At 45.3% G+C, this 21995-nt stretch overlaps 7 non-coding genes across 7 annotated transcripts; all 7 read left to right on the top strand.

Moving 5' to 3' along the window:
* The first annotated feature begins 3374 nt into the window (after positions 1–3374).
* TRNAI-AAU (transfer RNA isoleucine (anticodon AAU)) lies at positions 3375–3448 on the top strand. The gene has a single exon. It is a non-coding gene; the product is annotated as a tRNA-Ile (tRNA).
* An 898-nt stretch (positions 3449–4346) lies between these two features.
* On the top strand, positions 4347–4419 carry TRNAV-AAC (transfer RNA valine (anticodon AAC)). The gene has a single exon. It is a non-coding gene; the product is annotated as a tRNA-Val (tRNA).
* Positions 4420–9529: 5110 nt separating this feature from the next.
* Positions 9530–9603, top strand: TRNAI-AAU (transfer RNA isoleucine (anticodon AAU)). Its single transcript has one exon. It is a non-coding gene; the product is annotated as a tRNA-Ile (tRNA).
* A 1386-nt stretch (positions 9604–10989) lies between these two features.
* On the top strand, positions 10990–11062 carry TRNAV-AAC (transfer RNA valine (anticodon AAC)). Its single transcript has one exon. It is a non-coding gene; the product is annotated as a tRNA-Val (tRNA).
* Positions 11063–12096: 1034 nt separating this feature from the next.
* Positions 12097–12168, top strand: TRNAD-GUC (transfer RNA aspartic acid (anticodon GUC)). The gene has a single exon. It is a non-coding gene; the product is annotated as a tRNA-Asp (tRNA).
* Positions 12169–12555: 387 nt separating this feature from the next.
* TRNAI-AAU (transfer RNA isoleucine (anticodon AAU)) lies at positions 12556–12629 on the top strand. Its single transcript has one exon. It is a non-coding gene; the product is annotated as a tRNA-Ile (tRNA).
* Positions 12630–19814: 7185 nt separating this feature from the next.
* Positions 19815–19887, top strand: TRNAV-AAC (transfer RNA valine (anticodon AAC)). The gene has a single exon. It is a non-coding gene; the product is annotated as a tRNA-Val (tRNA).
* The last annotated feature ends 2108 nt before the right edge of the window (positions 19888–21995 follow it).

Genomic DNA, 21995 nt, shown 5'->3' with positions numbered 1-21995 from the left:
GTAGACATCAAGATCTGGGCCAAAATCCTAGCTAAACGGTTGGGCACTCTTCTTCCCTCTTTATTAAATACTGAACAAGCAGGATTTGTCCCAGAACGTGAAGGAAGGGACAATACTGCTAGATTGCTCCCGATTTTATCTCACGTGAAACGCACGAAACAAAAGATGATATTCCTAGGAATCGACGCTGAAAAAGCGTTTGATCGCCTTAGTTGGAATTTTCTACAAGAGACGCTGTTTAAATTTAATTTCCCTAAATCCTTTGTAACAGCAATATTCACACTATATACCTCTCCTCATGCTTCCATTAAAGTAAATGGTACATTCTCACCCTCTTTTGAGATACGAAATGGAACCTGTCAGGGATGCCCATTATCGCCAGCATTATTTGTCTTGGCTTTAGAACCCTTCTTGCAAGCAGTGAGACTTGACCCGCTAATAAAAGGGATTTCTATAAATGACTCTACCACCTATGCCACAGCTTTCGCTGACGATATCCTCTTTACCTTAACCTCCCCAAAAGAAAGCCTACCAGCGTTGTTGTCCCTAATAGAAAAATATAGTATACTATCAAATTACAAAGTAAATTGCGACAAATCCGAAATCCTACCAATTAACCTACCTGCTAAGGATATAACCCAACTAAAAAAGACCACACCGTTTGCATGGGCTGACTCTTATGTTAAATACCTAGGTATATTCTTACCCAATGACATCTCGAAAGTATATAGTCTCAATTTCCCTCCTCTACTTAAAGACATAAAGTCCCTGTTAGCATCATATTCCAATTTACCAATCTCTTGGTTTGGGAGAAAAAACCTGATTTCGACATACGTTTTGCCCAAAATATTATACAAGATGACCATGCTTCCGATACAGCTACCATCATCATTCTTCACGAGCATTAGATCCCTATTCTTACGGTTCGTTTGGAGAAATGGAAGACCACGCATTGCTTGGTCACAATTGACTAAACATAAGCATTTTGGTGGCATTGGACTTCCAGACATTAAAAAATATTATAAAGCTATACAATTAGCGTGGTGGATCAAGCTAGCGGTCACATTTGCTCCCCCCAGCAGATTAATCCCCCCAATTACTAGATTCGCATTGTGGTTACCCCACCTACAACAATTTCGGAAATTATTACAAGACCCGATTTTGAAAGGCTGTAGTGAGACATGGAGAGAACTGGCGGAAGAATTAGCTCCCTTCCCCTCCCCATTATTGCCAGTAAGTTTAATTCCATACCTATTGGATTTCAAACGGCCCCCACCCAGATATATCTGGGAATCGCTTGATGATATTAAACTGAAGAATATTTCCCTAGTAAGCTCCCCTATGCCCCTGGCTGACATATTTAAAATTGTTCCTACTCTGAATCTTAACTTCCTTCACTCGAATCATATAGATTTTTGTCTAAAGAAATTCTGGAAAGCTACAATAGTTCGTCACAATATGACAGAATTTGAAAAGCATTGCACTTTGCCCTCGACCAAAAAGATGTGTAGAACCTCTACAATCTTAAAGAAATTCCTTCCGTATGCAGAGGTTGAAAAAACGAAAGCATTAATAGACTGGGAATCTGAATTACAGGTTTCATTGTCAGATACTGAAGTATCACATATACTTCGATACTCACACGGCACTTCAACGTGCATCAAGATACAAGAAAACCATTACAAGTTAGTTTCGAGATGGTATCATACGCCTGAATGGCTGTTTAATAGAAATCTAGCCACCAACAACCTCTGCTGGAGATGTAAGCAGGAAGCAGGCACCTTGAGCCACATATGGTGGACATGTCCAGTGCTGTCACCATTCTGGTCACATGTTGAACAGCGGATTAAACAAGTAGCGACACAGGACTTTACACTCTCTCCAGAGATCATATTTTTAGCACTGAATACCCCCCAATATAGGACTCAAAAAGATATTCTCATAAATCATCTAATAGCCTCAGCGAAACTGTTGATTCCCAAATATTGGCTTCAAACCACCCCTCCATCGAACAAAGAATGGGAAAATAAAGTACGACAAATCCTACACTTTGAAGAATTGCTGAGTTGGTCCTATAGGACACACTCGCGCTTTTTGAAAATATGGGCCCCCTGGATTGCCTTGCCGCGGGACTAGCAGTAAAATTCGGACGATTGACCTCTTTCTCTACCTGGACTTAACTGCTTTGCTATCTTCTGACTTTTCTTCTTCTTCCCACCCCATCCCCTCGTCTTTTCCTTTTGTTTGTTTAATGTTAAATGTTGATTGTTTAATGGGTTATAATCGCAGTACTCCTCGAAGCAATAAGAACGCATACTTAGCTCGAGATGGTCTTAAGCTTGCATATTTGATTCTTCTTTACCTTCTACATGGACTATTCAAAGAGACTTTTACCTTAACATCTAATTGATATTGTCTATTGACTCAGACCTTCCATGTATTGACGCTGTTAACACTATTACCTTTGCAAGAAATTTTTGGACTCACTGCGAAATTTCTTTCTATTCTGTATACCGCATTTGTTTGTTACCCTTATAAAAAATGTCTCAATAAAAATTTGTATTAAAAAAAAAAAAAAAAAAAAAAAAGGGGGCTTGGGGGCCAACAGGCCGCGCTTCACATGGTTCGCGCAAGGATGGGGGTACAGCTAGTATATACATATAGCAGGCGGATCATCAACACCAACAACACGCTCATTATATGGTGTCCCAGCGAACTACTGAGATGCTGGAACAATCACAGGTACGGTGTGAGGAACAAGTTCAGCAGCAGGACAGCTTGCGAGCAGCCAAAATACCGGAGCAGTCGAACCATCGACGGCAGCAATTTGCTAAATATAGGCGGATCATTTACGCCGACAACCCGCAGACGAAGTGGCGGACAGAGGCTAGTGAAAAATCTGATGCTTCCCTCAAAGGACAACCACAGAGCAATTCCTCGTTAGTATAGTGGTGAGTATCCCCACCTGTCACACGAGGTTCGATTCCTCAACGGGGAGGCTTACTTTTTTGTCAAAAATGACACAAAATAATAGTGGAAGAGAACAGAATATAGAAAATATTCCTCTAACAAATGAAACATCTACAAAACATGTAATAACTGCAGGAAGAGAACACACACTTATCAATACAACTTAAAGGAGTTGTCCAGGTTTAAGTTTATTTATGACCTTTCCTCAGGATAAGCCCTAAATACCTGATCAATGAGGGGCAAACAGCCAGCCCCCAGAACGATCAGCTTCTGTCCTCTGTATAGTGTCTGGGCACCAGCGCTGCAGCTCAGGTGTTTTTGGTCTATTGTACAGATAGGCCATAAAAAGCTTAAATCCTGGAGTGTGTAATTCTGAGTCACATAAGAAAAGTCTTGTAATATGTGGCTGGTTAGCTCAGTTGGTTAGAGCGTGGTGCTAATAACGCCAAGGTCGTGGGTTCGATCCCCGTACGGGCCAATCTGTTTTTATCGTAAACCCTAAAACAATAATCTGCATGATATAGTCCATCTCTAGCTATGTCCGCAGCTCTCAGCAGTGTAGGAGACATCTTGTAGCCATTGCTTCCTGCCTCTGTACAGTACCAGTACTAGCTGACTACAAGTCCTAGCATGACATCACAGGAAGTTGAAGAGGGGCGGGGCTTAGCTCACATTGAGTCCAATGATGTCATGGAGTGCTATGGAGGAAAGCAGCTCCAGAGCATGAATTATACAGTATATTAAACCAGTAACACAGATGGGTCACCTGAATGTATCACCATTTTCCCCATGAAATCCATAGCTCCATTACCGAGTGTGATGTTATATTATATATATATATATATATATTATATATATATATATATATATATATATATATATATATATATATATATATTATACTGACACATATACTATTAATGTTGTACTGATAACATGATCAGATTTCATGTGAAGTCTGTGGTGTTGTGTATTATCCTATGTATTGTCTGCCACAGCAAGAACTGTATACAATGGGGGGGGGGGGGGGAGAGGGATCATTCATCCAGATTTGTTTGTCACCTACACCTTAGCTGAATGACCTCTGCCCCTGGTGGTGACCACCCATGGAGAGTTACCTTTGTGTTATGTCTGACTCTCAATATGCTGGTGATGCCCCCTGCAGGGCCTACAACATTCTCAGAATGCGGATCCATCATAAAATAACATGAAATATTTTTCAGAAATTAGTGTCATCTTAAAATATACTCCTTTAAATTGACATGCGCTCTCTATATTAAAGGGGTAGTCCCATCTAAACTAGTTAGGCACTAAGTCATAGGAGAAGGGAAAAAATTTCCAGATCAGTGGGAGTCTCCAATCTTTCACACATGGCAGTTTGTGTAGTGTAGTGGTTATCACGTTCGCCTAACACGCGAAAGGTCCCCGGTTCGAAACCGGGCAGAAACAGGTTTTTTACTTTTGCTTTGCTATTTAGTCAGTCATAGCCCAGAATTGTTTTCAATTTTCAAAACCTGTGATATAAGATCCTTTCCCCCTACGCCCAACAGCAGCACAACTGGGGTATTCCTGCCCCTAATGAGCTGTTAGGACAGGTGGAATTTTTAATTACCTAACAGCTTTGACCCCTATAAGAGGCCGGAAGACCTGCTCCTCCATTGTGTTTTTTTCTGTCCTGTGGGACAGGACAGGTGGTCGGGGGGGAGCAGGGGTTCTGACCTCTCATAGGGGTCTGCTTCTCTCCCCCCTCTTACCTGACAGCTGAAGACTTTATTTTTTCTGTTCTTTGCTCCTCTTTTTGTTCTCCTGGAGCTACTTCGTCTCCCCCCGCCGGGGGAGCTCACCGGCGTGCGCGCTTGGCCGCGTCTCCTCTGCTGGCTTCAGGGCTTCCCCGTGCGGGGGGGAACCTCCGGACCTAGGAACCATTCTTTAGGTTCCCGGGTCTGCTGGCTGGGGTGTCCGCCGCGCAGTAGCGTGAGTCGCGCCGCGGCCCGAAGAAACCCCTAGAAACGAGCGTTTTTGCCGGAGGGAGGTCAGGGGGGTCCCCTCCCCTTTCTTGAGGGTCCTGCAGCCTGGAAGTCTTGAGGCGCCCCCCCCCCCCCCCCCATTAGCCTCTATCCAAACTTTGCCCCTGAGGAAAGGAGGGGGGCGTTTCCCTCCAGAAGTCCCCGCCCCCCTGGCCTATAAAATCTCCTCCTACCCACCATTCAGTGCTTGTCGCTCCAGTTACAAGCAGCACGAAGAAGCTCCTGGCAGTTATTCGTGTCCTGTGGAAAGCTAACTTTCTACGCCGAGTGAGGTTTGGTGGAGGTGGCCGGGGGAGGGGAGTATCCCCACCATGGGGGCAAGTTTGTTAGTATTGTTGTTTCTTTCTTCTCCTTCAGAACATCTTCTTCTTCCTCCTCCGCCATTCCTCCACGGAGGAAAGCAGTTTAGAAAAGAAAGCACCTTGCGTGTCCCACCTGCAGGATCCCTCTTCCGGACGATTCCCAGTACCGGTTTTGTCAGGGATGTAGAGCTCCCTCCTCTGAGGCAACCCCCATGCGTGAGATGGTATCCTGGGTGAAGGGATTTGTCCAGGATTCCATGAAGAGAATGGAAACCTCCGTCTCCCACCTGGCTAAGAGACCGCGCCTGGAGTGTGAATTATCCCTTCTGCCCTTGGAGAACCTGCTCCTCAGAGATGTGGAGTCGTCGTCGGATTCTGAGGAGGAGAAGGAGATCTTCCCTATGGAGAAGATGTCAAAATTGTTCAGAGCACTCAGGATCAGAGACCGGGAGGGTGGAGAAGGCTCAAGCCGCAGGTCCCGTACCTTCAAGCCTTCTTCAGAGATGCTCCACCTGATGGAAGGGGAATGGAGGCGTCCAAAGAAACCCTTTGCCCCATCCAGGCGTTTTAAAACCCTATTCCCTATCTCTGAAAGCCAGCTAAAAGCGTGGGGCCCTCCGCCTAAAGTAGGTGTGGCTGTGGCCAAACTATCAAGACGCATGGTCCTCCCGACTGAAGATGGGTCAGGTCTGAGAGATCCTATGGATCGACGGTAGAAGAATTCCTGAGGCGAGTGTATTCAGCCTCCTCTGCCCAGGCCTCTCTTGGCATTGTCGCCAATGAAGTAGCCACTGGCCTGCGGGCAGAGCTCTCGTCTCTGGCCAAAGACATTGACTCCGGAGTGGATCGGGACGACCTCCTAGCGGTGATGTCGGACATCACCTTGCTGGTAGACCATCTGACGGAGGCCACCCACTTCCAGACCCGTCTGGCCGCCAGATCTATGGCGTTAGCTACCGCTGCTCGCCGGCCCCTGTGGCTGAAGCCCCGAAGGGCTGACCTCACCTCCAAGAACAGCCTGTGTAGCCTCCCCTTTGAACCCGGCTGGCTGTTCGGGAAGGAGCTCGACCGCATTATGGAGGGATTGGCCGACTCCAAGGGCAAGAATCTGCCTCAGCCCTTAGAAGGACAGAGCTCCTCCTTTCGGGGTCGGGGAGCCTCTAGAAGAGGAACCAGAGGCCAGCGGCGGTCCGCCAGAGGAAGAGGTCGGGGTTCCTCTTGTGGGCGTAAGAGAACCTCCTTCTAATTTCCCCACCTCTCTCCCCCCCTGTGGTGGGCGGTCGTCTTTCCCACTATGTGGATGCCTGGCGCCAGAGTGTTCGGGACCCCTGGGTCATGCAGACGATCCAGGAGGGTTATAAAATCAATTTTATTTCCCAGCCGCCAGAGAAGATGGTAAGAACCCGCCCTCTTCAGGGCTCCAAGCAACTTCATCTGGAGAAATTGATTCAAGAGTACGTGGACAAGGCCGCGCTGGAGGTGGTACCCCGCGCAGATCAAGGCACAGGCGTCTATTCTCCAGTCTTCTTGGTCCCCAAGTCATCAGGCGAGTGGCGCATGATCATCGATCTCAGATACCTGAATCACTTCATCTGCAAAGTGCGCTTCCGTATGGAAACCATCAGGTCAGTGCTGCCATTTCTACAGCCTGGAGATCACCTCGTCACTCTGGACCTGAAGGACGCCTACCTCCACGTACCCATCTTTCCAGCACACCGAAAGTTCCTAAAGATTGCCGTATACATAGCAGGGAAAGAGGTGCACTTTCAGTTCGCAGCCCTCCCATTCGGCATATCCTCCGCCTCCCACACCTTCACAAAGGTCATAGCTCCGGTCGCTGCCGCCCTGCGCCTTCAAGGCATATTTATAGTCCCGTAGCTGGACGACTGGCTTCTCAAGGCTCAGTCAAAGGAGGTTCTTACCACGCAGGTGCAGACCGTTGTAGCTCTACTAAACAAGTTGGGGTGGCTGGTAAACTGGCAGAAGTCAGTGGTGGTGCCATCAACTCAAGTTCAGTTCCTGGGACTTATTCTAGACTCTCTCAACATGACGATCTCTCTACCCTCCTCTCGCAAAAGGAAGATTGCTCGGACGATGCATCACCTATCTACTACACGGAGGGTTACCATCAGGACAGCCATGAAGGTCCTAGGATTGAAGTCCGCCACCATAGAAGCAGTTCCTTGGGCATTATGGCACATGCGCCCACTACAAAACGAGATCTTGAGAGTCTAGAACCACAGTCCTACAGGATTACAGAAGCCTATCCAGTTAACCATCAGCACCCGGCAAACACTGCCCTGGTGGACCCATCTGCGCGATGGGAAGTCCTCGGTCCAGCCCGCCTGGACCCTGTTGACTACAGATGCCTCCCTCACAGGCTGGGGAGCTCATCTGGGGGAGACCCCGGTACAAGGTACGTGGAATCAGCGGGAGAGGACGCGCTCATCCAACTGGCGCGAGCTTACCACAGTTCATCGAGCCCTTCTGTCATTTGCATCGGTTCTGCAGGAGAAAGCGGTCAAGGTAAGGCTGGACAATCTGACCGCAGTCCATTATATCAACAAGCAGGGAGGAACCAGGTCCCCCTCGCTCCTGCAAGTCACCTACCGGATCTTCTCTTGGGCAGAACGGAACCTCTCCCAGCTGGCCGCGGTACACATCCAGGGCCGCCTGAACATCCTAGTGGATAAATTCAGCAGAGGCCGCCCGACCGCAGGCGAATGGTCTTTACATCAGGACATCTTCCACTACCTGACCAGGAGGTGGGGTCTCCCCGAGGTGGATCTGATGGCCACCCAACACAATGCCAAAGTAGAAAGGTTTTGCTCCCTGTACCGGGATACAACCCTTTGGCTGTGGATGCCCTGTCAATACCGTGGAGGTTCCAACTGGCATACGTGTTCCCTCCCATCCCGATGATCCCAAAGTTATTGGCGAAACTCAGGCAGGACCAGATTTCAGCTATAGTGATCATGCCGTTCTGGTCAAAAAGGGCATGGTTCACCGACCTTATCCTTATGAGTCGGGGGAACTACTGGAGGCTTCCACCAGTCAGGAACCTGGTGTCACTGAACAGTCAGCCTTGCCTGGGCCTAGACAAATTCAACCTCACTCCCTGGAGGTTAACCGCGCCATACGCGCAGACAGAGGATTGTCCCAGGGAGTGCTAAGTACCTTAGCCCATTCAAGAGCAGAGGCAACCAATCAGAGCTACCAAAGGATCGCCCGGATATTCCGAGATTGGTGTACAGGCAGCCACCGCGATCCAGACAGAGATGCAGTCCTAGAATTCTTACAGAATGGCCTGGAGAGAGGACTAGCACCTGCCACCCTCAAGGTTCAAGTGTCAGCTCTATCTGCTCTCCTTGAGACACGGTTATCACAAGATCCTCTTGTCAAACAGTTCCTTAGGGGGGCTGTCAGGCTCCGCCCCCAGGTACGGCCCCCTGTCCCAAGGTGGGACCTGGCCGCGGTTCTACAAGGGCTATGTGCGCCCCCCTTCGAACCCTTATCTGAAGTGGATTGGAAGTACCTGTCATTTAAAGTGACTTTCCTGCTGGCAAGAAGTCACATGACCACTGAAGCCAATCAGCGACCTCAGCAGGCCTCAGGAAGAAATAATAAATGGTACTAATATGAAGAACAATTTTTCCCGCAAACATTAAGGCCTCATATGTATCTGTGCATGTAATATAATATTATATGTATATGTGTGTTATTATTATCATTCATTCATTCATTCAATAAAACTATCCTGGGTTACAATAAGCAAGGAAGGATGAAACAGAGATTGGATCTTGGTGAAAAATCTGATGCTCCCCTTAAAGACAAACACTATAGCAAATCCTCGTTAGTATAGTGGTGAGTATCCCACCAAATAATAGAAGAAGAGTACAGAGTATAGAAAATATTCCTCTAACAAATGAAACATCAGCAAAACATGTTATACCTGCAGGAAGAGACCACACACTTATCAGTATAACTTAAAGGGGTTGTCCAGGTTTAAGTTTTTTATGACCTTTCCTCAGGATAAGCCCTAAATACCTGATCAATGAGGAGCAAACAGCCAGCCCCCAGAACGATCAGCTTCTGTCCTCTGTATAGTGTCCGGGCACCAGCGCTGCAGCTCAGGTGATTTTGGTCTATTGTACAGATCGGCCATAAAAAGCTTAAATCCTAAAGTATCCCTTTAATTCTGAGTCACATAAGAAAAAATTTATAACATGTGGCCGGTTAGCTCAGTTGGTTAGAGCGTGGTGCTAATAACGCCAAGGTCGCGGGTTCGATCCCCGTACGGGCCAATCTGTTTTTATCGTAAACCCTAAAATCCAAAAATGGAAACAATAATCTGCATGATATAGTCCATCTCTAGCTATGTCCGCAGCTCTCAGCAGTGTAGGAGAAATCTTGTAGCCATTGCTTCCTACCTCTGTACAGTACCAGTACTAGCTGACTACAAGTCCTAGCTTGACATCACAGGAAGCTGGAGAGGGGCGGGGCTTAGCTCACATTGAGTCCAATGATGGAATGGAGTGCTATGGAGAAAAATCTGCCATGAGTAAGGGGCCAATGCCCCGAAACGCGTAGGCAACTAACGCTTGTTCATCTATGCCTTGAGCACGTCTATTTTTTCATCATGCTGTAAGTGTTGTTTTCATATTTTTCAAGTTTTTTGCACTGGTCTTCTGTTTTTGTCAATATATTTTAATCATGGACATTAAAGAAATGTTTTAATTTTGGATACCATTTGGAGTGCCGACTTCCAATTTTTGTTTTCCTGTATGTATTGCCTGGACCGGGAGGTATGAAGTCTTGAGCACCCAAGGAGAGTATTTTCAAAGTATCGCATATTATACAAGCACGTTCACTAGGGCTGTGTTCATTTTCTCATATGTTTCTATACTGACACATGGCCTATTAATGTTGTATTGATAACATGATCAGATTTCATGTGAAGTCCGTGGTGTTGTGTATTATCCTATGTATTGTCTGCCACAGCAAGAACTGTACACAATAGGGGGGGGATCATTCATCCAGATCTGATCTCACCTACACCTTAGCTCAGGGGTAGGGAATAGAGATGAGCGGGTAATTTTCGAAACTGCCATTTCAAATACCTCGCTCCCATAGCAATGAATGGACGCAGCCAGCATCCGGCCACTTAACCCCTTGCAGTTCAGCCGCATCCAGTCATTGCTATAGAAGCGTGCTATTTCGAAAAGTACTCGCTCATCTCTAGTAGAGAACCTTCAACTCTCCAGCTGTTGCGAAACTACAACTCCCAGCCTGATACTTGCTCTGCTATTCCTGGAACTCCCATGGAAGTGAATGGAGCATGCTGGGAGTTGTAGTTTCATAGCAGCTGGAGAGCCGAAGGTTCCCTACCCCTGCCTTAGCTGAATGACCTCTGCCCCTGGTGGTGACCACCCATGGAGAGTTACCTTTGTGTCATGTCTGACTCTCAATATGCTGGTGATGCCCCCTACAGGGCCTACAACATTCTCAGAATAAAAATAACATGAAATATTTTTCAGAAATTAGTGTCATCTTAAAATATACTCCTTTAAATTGACACGTGTTCTCTATATTAAAGGGGTAGTCCCATCTAAACTAATAAGCCACTAAGTCATAGAAGAAGGGAAAAAATTTCCAGATCAGTGGGAGTCTCCAATCTTTCACACATGGGAGTTTCTGTAGTGTAGTGGTTATCACGTTCGCCTAACACGCGAAAGGTCCCCGGTTCGAAACCGGGCAGAAACATGTTTTTTTTTTCTTTTGTTTTGCTATTTAGTCAGTCATAGCCCAGAATTGTTTTCAATTTTCCAAACCTATAATATAAGATCCTTTAGGCGCTACAGTATATGAGCTTAAACTACATCATATATAGCTCAGACAGGGAAACTTTATATACACTAAATCTCTCCATACATATTAAAGCGGAACAAAACTTTAGGACAACCTTTGATTTTCTGTGCGTGTTACAGCTGTCTATAAGCAAATCTCCCAAATCTGGCGCACCCCTGATGCACTTGTTATATAATTTACATATCTATAAAAGTGTCTATCTTTTCATTAGGTCATGGATTTGTAACCATAAAGACGCACCTCTGCCCCTATTCCCTAAGTAGTGGACCCACTATGCTACCAAACCTGTCTGGCTGTGAGTTACTGAGCATTGTCTTAGCAGACTCCTTGGAATTTACACTGTAAGAGATCCCAGTGTTGTGACAGCTGAGCCGCTAGATCCAGGACTATGATATAACACACCACAGAATGAGCCACAACTAACACAAACTATAACCAGAGCAGACCTAGGGGGCTGTTCACACTACCATTGTAAGAATCTATCTGAAAATGTTAACAATGGACATTATAAGATCCTTAAAGGCTAAATTTTTTAAAGTATAAATACTTTGGGGCAGTGAAAAATATAAAAAAAAAAAAAAAAAATTCTCACCTGTCCCAGTTGGTGTCCTGCCGAGCCTCTCGGTTTGTTTGCTGAAGCCGCTGATTGGCCTCATCAGTCACATGACCACTGAAGCCAATCAGCGACCTCAGGAAGAAATAATAAATGGTACTAATATGAAGAACAATTTTTCCTGCAAACATTAAGACCTCATGTGTATCTGTGCATGTGATATAATATTATATGTGTATGTGTGTTATTATTATCATCATTCATTCATTCATTCAATAAAATTATCCTGGGTTGAAATAACCAAGGAGGGATCCAATGTAGACCGCATCTTGGTGAAAAATCCGATGCTTCCCTTAAAGGAAAACAGCATAGCAATTCCTCGTTAGTATAGTGGTGAGTATCCCCGCCTGTCACGCGGGAGGCCGGGGTTCGATTCCCCGACGGGGAGGTTTAATTTTTTTATAGGTTACAAAAATGACACAAAATAATAGAAGAAGAGGACAGAGTATAGAGAATATTCCTCTAACAAATGAAACATCAGCCAAATATGTTATAACTGCAGGAAGAGAACACACACTTATCAATATAACATAAAGGAATTGTCCAGTTTAGGTTTTTTTTATGACCTTTCCTCAGGATAAGCCCTAAATACCTGATCAATGAGGGGCAAACAGCCAGCCCCCAGAACGATCAGCTTCTGTCCTCTGTATAGTGTCTGGGCACCAGCGCTGCAGCTCAGGTGATTTTGGTCTATTGTACAGATTGGCCATAAAAAACTTAACTCTTGAAGTATCCCTTTAATTCTGAGTCACATAAGAAAAAGCTAGTGACATGTGGCCGGTTAGCTCAGTTGGTTAGAGCGTGGTGCTAATAACGCCAAGGTCGCGGGTTCGATCCCCGTACGGGCCAATCTGTTTTTATCGTAAATCCAAAAATGGAAACAAAAATCTGCATGATATAGTCCATCTCTAGCTATGTCCGCAGCTCTCAGCAGTTTGGGAGAAATCTTGTAAACATTGCTTTCTGCCTCGGTACAGTACCAGTACTAGCTGACTAGGGGCTCATTCACAGATGGGGCGGATTTTGGTACCGAGAGTAACGCGGGGATCCGGGTCAAAACCCGCCTGCCACGACCATCGTGGTCACGGCTTCCGCCTCCAGAGTTGGCTCAAATGAATGGTCTGACTCCGGAAGTTACTGCCGTCAGCGAGCCGTGGAATCCGCCTGAAGAAAGGGCAGCTCACTACTTTTTTCCACTAGCAGCAACATGCCGCTAGCAGAAAAAAGAACGCTTGTGGTCTCCATAGACCATCATTGTATGGAGGCGGATTTTGAGGTGGAATCCGCTGTTAAAATCCACATCCTTGCCTCATGTGAATAAGGCCTAAAAGTCCTAGCATGACATCACAGGAAGCTGGAGAGGGGCGGGGCTTAGCTCACATTGAGTCCAATGATGTCATGGAGTGCAATGGAGGAAAGCAGCTCCAGAGCATGAATTATACAGTATATTAAACCAGCAACACAGATAGATCACCTGAATGGATCACCATTTTCCCCATGAAATTCATAGCTCCATTACCGAGTGTGATGTTACACCCTATTAATATTATAAAGGTGAATGTTTGTGAGTTTGTGTGTTTGGATGTTTGTTCCTCAATCACAGCCAAACGGCTGAATGGATTTTGGTGAAATTTCATACACACACACATATTTCCCACGAAAGGTGAATAGGCTACTTTAAATGTGGGTCACTCACCCCAAATCGCCACCGTCACCCTCCAAAGACCCCTCCGCCTAGGCTATAGAAGCTGCCAGCGCTGCTCTGTCCACGCTCCTCCTATTGGTGCAGGGCAGGCTGTGGGCGGGCTATGGAGCCAGGGCTGCGGCACCATAGGTTGGGGGCTGAATGTGGGCGTGCCAATTCACCAGGGACACAGTGAGGAAGATGGCGGCCGCCCACAGGGTCCCGCAGCTGCAGCTATGCCAGGCTGCCTACACACATCGCGGAGGAAAAGGCTGCTGCACCCGACACTCCACACATACAGGTGAGTGCAGCGGGGGGAGGGGGTGTCCCGGGCTTAGGGGGTGTCCCCAGCTTCAGTTCCCCCCTACATCGGCCCCCGTGTAGTAGCTCTCACCTCGGCCTATCTCCTCCTCTCCTGTGTCTCCTCGCTGCATACAGCCGCTGCCTGTGTCCTATATGAAGCACAGCAAGCTCTGGCCTGCTGATTGCTATGACGCCAGGCCTGCTCTGCTACATAAACGACACAGAACTGTCTGCACTCGGCCAGCAGCGAGAGCAGTGGAGGACATAGGCAAAGGTGAGTGCTACTATACCGGGGGAGGGGAGGGGCTATGAAGCTGGGGGCAGAGATGGGGGGACATGAGACTGGGGGGCAGAGATGGGGGGACATGAGACTGGGGGGCAGAGATGGGGGGAAGACACTGGGGGCAGAGATGGGGGGAGAAACTGGGGCAGAGATGGGGGGACATGAGACTGGGGGGCAGAGATGGGGGGAAGACACTGGGGGCAGAGATTGGGGGGAGAAACTGGGGCAGAGATGGGGGGACATGAGACTGGGGGGCAGAGATGGGGGGAAGACACTGGGGGCAGAGATTGGGGGGAGAAACTGGGGGCAGAGATGGGGGGAGAAACTGGGGGCAGAGATGGGGGGGACATGAGACTGGGGGGCAGAGATGGGGGGAGAAACTGGGGGCACAGATGGGGGGACATGAGACTGGGGGCAGAGATGGGGGGGAAGAAACTGGGGGCAGAGATGGGGTGACAAGAAACTGGGGGCAGATGAAGTGGACTGGGGCAGAGAAGAGGGGACATGAAGCTGGGGGCAGAGATGGGGGGACAAGATACTGGGGCCAGATGAACTAGACTATGGCCACAGATAAGGGGACAAGAAATATAAGCGGTTCAGTCCCACCGCCAACCCGCAGACGAAGTCGTGGGTACCAGCTAGTTATATATATATATTATACTGACACATATACTATTACTGTTGAACTGATGTGATCAGATTTCATGTGAAGTTCCATAGATTGTAAACCCTCGCGGGCAGGGCTCTCTACCCCGCTGTGCTAGTCGGTCACTGTTAGTATTATATCTACCTGTATATTCTGTGTATTGTATGTAACCCCCAAATGTAAAGCACCATGGAGTTAATGGTGCTATATAAATAAACAATAATAATAAGTCTGTGGTGTTGCACATTATTTTATGTATAATCTGCCACAGTAGAATCTGTACACAATGGGGGGGGGGATCATTCATCCACCTACACCTTAGCTGAATGACCTCTGCCCCTGGTGGTGACCACCCATGGAGATTTACCTTTATGTCATGTCTGACTCTCAATATGCTGGTGATGCCCCCTGCAGGGCCTATAATATTCTCAGAATGCGGATCCATCATAAAATAACATTAAATATTTTTCAGAAATTAGTGTAATCTTAAAACATACCCATTGACATGTGCTCTCTATATTAAAGGGGTAGTCCCATCTCAACTAAGAAGCCACTAAATCATAGGATAAGGGAAAAAATTTCCAGATCAGTGGGAGTCTCCAATGTTTCACAAATGGGAGTTTCTGTAGTGCAGTGGTTATCACGTTCGCCTAACACGCGAAAGGTCCCCGGGCAGAAACATGTTTTTTCTTTTGCTTTGCTATTGAGTCAGTCATAGCCAACACCACAGAATGAGCCACAACTAACACAAACTAAAACCAGAACAGACCTAAAGGGATGTTCACACTTTGTAAGAATCTATCTGAAAATTATCCTTAAAGGGTAACTTTTTAAAGTATAAATACTCTGGGGCAAGTGAAAAATATAAACAAATAAATGAATTCTCACCTGTCCCAGTTGCTCTGATGTCCTCCGATGCCTCTCCGTTTGTTTGCTCTTCCGGAGTTGTGCTAAAGCCGCTGATTGGCCTCATCAGTCACATGACCACTGAAGCCAATCAGTGATCTCAGCAGGCCTCAGGAAGAAACACGTGATGTCACAGGTAGTGACATTCAGGCCCTTCGCTGATTGGCCTCAGTGGTCACGTGAAAGCTGAAGCCAATCAACACCAGGAGTAGATAACACAGATTATGTTTCAGTATTATTATTATTATTATTTTTTTTTTTTTAACATTATCCGGTTTCTAGGAGTGATGGCCTATCCTTAACCCTTTCACTGCCAAGAGTCTCTGGACATTTTGCACCTCCAGTAGCCAGAGCAATTTTCACAGTTTTGAGATGGACAAATCAAACCTAAATTGTAACATTAAAAAAAATCATCCAACCCCCCCATACCTATATATTTTCTTAAAGTAGACACCTGCAGCATTGTCAGAATGCCACTTGGTACTGTATATGAACAGGCACCTTCGTGCAATTTTGATTTAAAGTGTATGTTTTATGAAAAAATGCAAATAAATGTATATTAGTTGCTAAAAGCGGAAACCAAACAAAAAATTAAATGCACCAAACCTCATAAAAATAAGAGTTCAACATGTGCAGAGTTCATTCCTATCACTATGGCCTGAACCCGCATGCACGTGTCTTCAGAAAATCACCAGAACGGGAAGGAACAAAAATCTGCTTTGAAGCTGGAAATGTTAAAAAAGTATCATCCTATAAAATGTAGGGATTACACACCGTGAAAAGTAAGTGAACCCCTAAACCCTATATATATTTTGAAAGTAGACAACCTGAAGATTACAAATGTCTTAATCGGGCATCAATAGCCACATCCACCTTCATGCAACTTTGCAACCAACACAAATAATTTTTTTTTAAAATACGCTAAAACACATATTGGCACCTAAAACTCATGTTCAATCTCACATCCAGATACACTCTTTGTTCCAAAGCTGATTTCTTTAGTAGCAAGGAAAAATTTGTATTTATAACACACAACATGTATAATATAAAAGTATAAAAATATTGATTCATGACCTCAGATCTGACAGTGGCGACTCTTATCCCAGTCTTGGTTCCCCAACAGCTGCATGACTCGCAAGAATTAGAAGTCTAGCACATGTGTTTGCGTCCAATCGCAAATCTATGCCAGTCAAGAAGTGACGTGACTATAGTAAACATGAGCAACTATATCACCGCCTGCCACAGTCCTGAACTCTGGAAGACTCTAAAATCTAGGACAATGAGTAGACTGAACCCAGAGGGACATATAAGCATGTGAAGCTCTTGGCCTCTCACGCTTGTTCCTGACATTCCCTGGAAAAGATTGTGTGTGTATGTATGTACGGTATGTATAAAATATTACTATAAGAAGATTTCATATGTGTACATATAGATATGCACAAGGTGTAAGTATGTGTTGGCATGACCTCCAAAGACCTCCTACTCTGCTTTTAGGCCGGGTTTACACAATGAGTTTTTGCTCTAAACCGCATGAGTTTTTACATAATAACCACATGTGTTTTGGATTTTTTGGTTGATTTTTGGTCTCTTTAGTTTGTTGATGATATAAAGTTAACCACTTCCGGACCGCCCATAGACTATAAACGTCCGGATAGTGGTTGTCTAGTTCTGACAGGACGTACCTGTACGTCCAAGTCAGAACACAGCAGCTGCACGGAGATCGTGCAGCTGCTTTCACTAGGAGCCAGCTGTAACTTCAGCCGGAGCTCCCAGAGAGATAGCAGGGCAGATTTATTACCTGCTCTGCTATCTCGATTGCTGTGTATACAGCGCTCAATGAGCGCTGTATACACGGCTATGGACGCAGCCATAAATCAGCTGCCCTCTGACCCGGCAGACACGTGATCCGCTGGGAGCAGTGTCCTGCCAGAGCTGCTGGGTCCTACAGGACTCAGATCAGCTCTGTATACTGTGTATACAGTGTGCAGGAGTCTGTATGTCTCCTGTAACTGAGGTTAAATGTACCAACCCCAGTTATAGGAGAAATCAGCCTCAAGTACAAAAAAAAAAGTGATCAGATGTCCCCAAAGGTCTCTTATCACCTTATGGGGACACAATCTGGGAAAAAAAAATAAATAAAAATATAATAAAAAAGTTAAAAAAAAAATGTAAATAAACTAATAATCATAAATAAATAAATAATACGCTAATAAAACGCCGTTATTAAAGGTTATAGCCCCACCCCCGACGACACCATACAAAATAAAAATCACCGTAACGGAGAGGAAAAACTATATTGTAAAGTTTTTCAGTGACACTTTGTGTTATTAAATAAAAAAAAAAATTATAAATTGAAAACCAGACACAATTTCCCTCCTATTTTGTTTATATTTTCCCAGATATAAAAAAAATTAAAACACATTTGAAAATAAAAATAACATAAAAATAAAGCCCTATGTGTCCCCGAAAAAAGACGCAAAAATTAGTTGACTAAGACATACGAGAAAAATTTTATAGACCTCAAAAACGCACATACAAAATAAACCTAAAATGTGTCTGGTCCTGGACCACAAATTGGCCCGGTACTGAAGTGGTTAAACAAATGTAGGCATAAGTGGCATGTATGAGCTCCACATATCCAGAATTTTTATTTTTAGGTTTGTATGTAATTTTGTGCTTGGGACAGATTTGTGAATTTTTGGGGCAATTTTCCCAAAACATTATATTTTTACTCAAAACGCTTGAATGTGCCTTGTGCATGATGTACTGATTGTATTATAGCAACATGGCAGGTGTCAATTTTTCGAAAATAAATGAGTATGGCAGGTCGGAACATATATATGTGTGTAATTCATGTTTTATTTAACATGGCCCAACCACAAGGGATATACTGTAAATAGAGATGAGCGAGCAGTATTCGATCGAGTAGGTATTCAGTCGAATATTACGGTATTCGAAATACTCGTACTCGATCGAGTACCACTCGCTATTCGAATGGAAAAGTTTGATGCAGAACCAGCATTGATTGGCTGAATGCTATACAGTCGGCCAATCAACGCTGGTTCTTCTCCTACCTTTAGAAGTCTTCTCCGTGCAGCTTCCCTGCGGCATCTTCCGGCTCTGAATTCACTCGGCCAAGCATCGGGCCTGGGCAGAGCCGACTGCGCATGTCCGCTTGTAGTGCTTGTAGTGCAGACATGCGCAGTCGGCTCTGCCCAGGCCCGATGCCTGGCAGAGTGAATTCAGAGCTGGAAGACGCCGCGGGAAAGCTGCACGGAGAAGACTGCACGGAGGATCCAGCCCGACCCTCACTCGAACGTTGCCTACCCCTGAAACGAGCATTTCCCCCCCATAGACTATAATAGGGTTCGATATTCGATTCGAGTAGTCAAATATTGAGGGCTACTCGAAACGAATATCGAACCTCAAACATTTTACTGTTCGCTCATCTCTAGATATAAAACGTTCACACAATTTTTTTTTACTTTTTTGATCATGTTTATCCATTGAAATATCAATTATGAAATATTGCTGACATCTGGTGGGCAAGAAGGAAACATTTACAACTAGTTATGGGAGAACCTCACTATTCGTGTTGCAAAGGTTCACCCACAAGTTTTGGACTGAACCTGTTTAACCCAATGCAAAACTGCTAGTATTATATCCAGGGCATGAAGACTCCCGAGTAAAACAAGTGGAAGTCTAGATAAAGTGAAGATAATATAAAACACATTGTACTCACCTTACCTGGGCTCTGCTGTGTAATCCAGTCTTAATTCCCGAGCACCCCCCTCATCACGATGTAGGTGAGTGACCCTCATGTGAATGCTGAGGCCCAATAGCAGGCCTCAGCGGTGACCTGGCGCTGTTTAAGATCGAAACCGGGCAGAAACATTTTTTTATAAATATGCCGCAAAAGCTCCTTCCGTATACAATATAACCAAATATTCTTCAGTAGTAGAGAACATGATATCCACTTACCTTTTTTTTTTTATTAATGCCTTTTAGGAGCTAACATTAGGATCACACTCATGTTCCGATTTCCATCCTTCAGATTCAGTTTGGGACAATGAAGGTGGAAACTCTATCCATTAAAAAAGCGGTTACACACCGGACCCCATAGAATATAATGGGGTCCACAGGGTTTCCACTGATTTTATACTGTACATAGAACATCCCAACTCATGTGCACATTCAAGCTGCTACATGGGAGTTTCTGTAGTGTAGTGGTTATCACGTTCGCCTAACACGCGAAAGGTCCCCGGTTCGAGACCGGGCAGAAACATGTACTTTTTTTTTTTTTTCAAGATGCAGGATTGCTAGAAGCAGCTGCCACTGTCTGTTGGCATCCGTGCCTATCTCCTATACTGGTGCCCATGTGGCTTCGAACAGAGCATGCTCGATGACAGCACCTCTCGTGCCTATAGGAAATGCCAAAGCCATTTTGTTGAAGTCTGTGCACTATGGTGGTGCTTTTCATATGGCACCTGCTCACAAGCAGAAACATTTTCCCTCTTGTGGATTATATTTTAGTTGACAGGTGGGGGGGGGGGGACATGTAACTCTACTTCCTATCCTATCATCTATAATCCCAAGATTTCCGCCCACACTCCAAAGACTTACTTTGTGCCAGAAATTTTTTTACACTATTTTGATGCCTTTAAGCCACGCCCCCTTTTCATGAGATTCCATACCTACATATCGAGCAGGTCACAAAAATTCTATTCCAACCTAGATGGGCCATGTTTATGCCGGTGTCTTGTCAATGCCACAATAGTAAATCAGGGTCAATGTGCAATGGAATATGTTGGTGCTACAAGTAAAAGAAATCAGTAAATAATATTATCACTAACAGGTATGTTGCATGGGAAGGATATGCAAATCTGACTTCCATGATGTAATTAGGAAGCCAGTGCCTCAAGTGTGCACACCAATAGAGGGCGCTGACTGAGAATGTGCAAGTCTATCTTCCATGATGTAATTAGGAAGACAGAGTCTCAGTCAAGGCATCCAATAGAGGGCGCTCCCTTTAACATCATGCCAACCTTCTCAGAGGCCTTTGTTTGCAATGATGTTGGGATTTTACCTAATACAGTCTCAGCCAACAACAGCTGTTTTGATGTATTTGCATCTCATCAGCTTGGCGCAGGTATGTTGCAGTAACTTACAAATGGTGCTGCACAGTGGGAGGGAATTAGTAGACATCCTCCCCTTATACATAGCCAGGAAATGGGAGGGGGTTCAGTGTGATCACTACTAGAGCAGCAGTAAATCAATTATGGCATGTGCTCCCCCTGGTGGCCAAACTAGGAAAACATTAAATATAGCCTTGTGGGGAAAAATAACAGTATTTTTCAAGTCTGCACTCTGGTGAGGGCTGGTAAGGCCACAGCTCATATGCAGCTGCATCTCCTCACTACCCTCCCTTCTCCATACAAATACATGCTTGGCTATCAAATCCTACACATTTATTTTTTAAGCATCCTGTTGCGATCTCAGCTTCCAATTGAAAACAATGGCAAACAGAATCGGTGTCAAATTCCTCATTGTTACCCTTAGGGCCTCTTCACACGGAGTATACGCTGGCTGAGTCGGAACGTGTAAACGTTCCGAATCAGCGGCGTTTTAAACAGATCCCATTGCTTTCTATGGGAGCCGGGATATGTGCGCTCCCCATAGGAATGAATGGAAAAAAGCAGCCCATTCATTTCTATGGGGAGCGCATGTATGCCGACTCCCATAGAAAGCAATGGGATCTGTTTTAAACGCCGCTGATTCGGAACGTTTACACGTTCAGAATCAACCAGCGTATACTCCGTGTGAAGGGGCCCTTAGGCTGCGTTCACATGGAGATTTTTGGTCAGGAAATATAGAAATATAGAAAATAGAAATATAAGATCTACCTATAGTTTTCCAATTCCATTTGCAGACATTCTTGTCTTTGGCTCAAAAACCGCAGGAAAATCTGCAACAAAAAAAGGCTGCGTTTCCGCAATGTGGGGCCACAGCCTTATACAGCTTTACTTTCTGAACCCAACATTATTGGAAAATTGATAACAGACCGGAATCATTGATTAGCTCATAACCTACAGTAAAGTGATTGTTCACATCTTCACTGGAATGTTTCCGTAGACAGGCAACGCCCGCCTGAAATTGGTGAAGGAAAAAGTCCTGCTTGGAGGAATATATCCTCTGCCGGTTTAAAGGGATTCTACCATTAAAACCCTTTTTTTGTGGATAAGACGATGGAATAGCCTTTAGAAAGTCTATTTGTCTCTTACCTTTAGATGTGATCTCCGCCACGCAGTTCCTTAGAAATACCGTTTTTTACCAGTATGCAAATTAGTTCTCTGGCAGCGATGGGGGCGGGCCCCAGCACTGGAAATGCAATGG

The sequence above is a fragment of the Leptodactylus fuscus genome, chromosome 5, assembly GCF_031893055.1.
Source record: "Leptodactylus fuscus isolate aLepFus1 chromosome 5, aLepFus1.hap2, whole genome shotgun sequence".
NCBI lineage: Eukaryota > Metazoa > Chordata > Amphibia > Anura > Leptodactylidae > Leptodactylus > Leptodactylus fuscus.
Note: the sequence above shows the minus strand (reverse complement) of the source record. Positions and strands in the feature narration are given on the sequence as shown.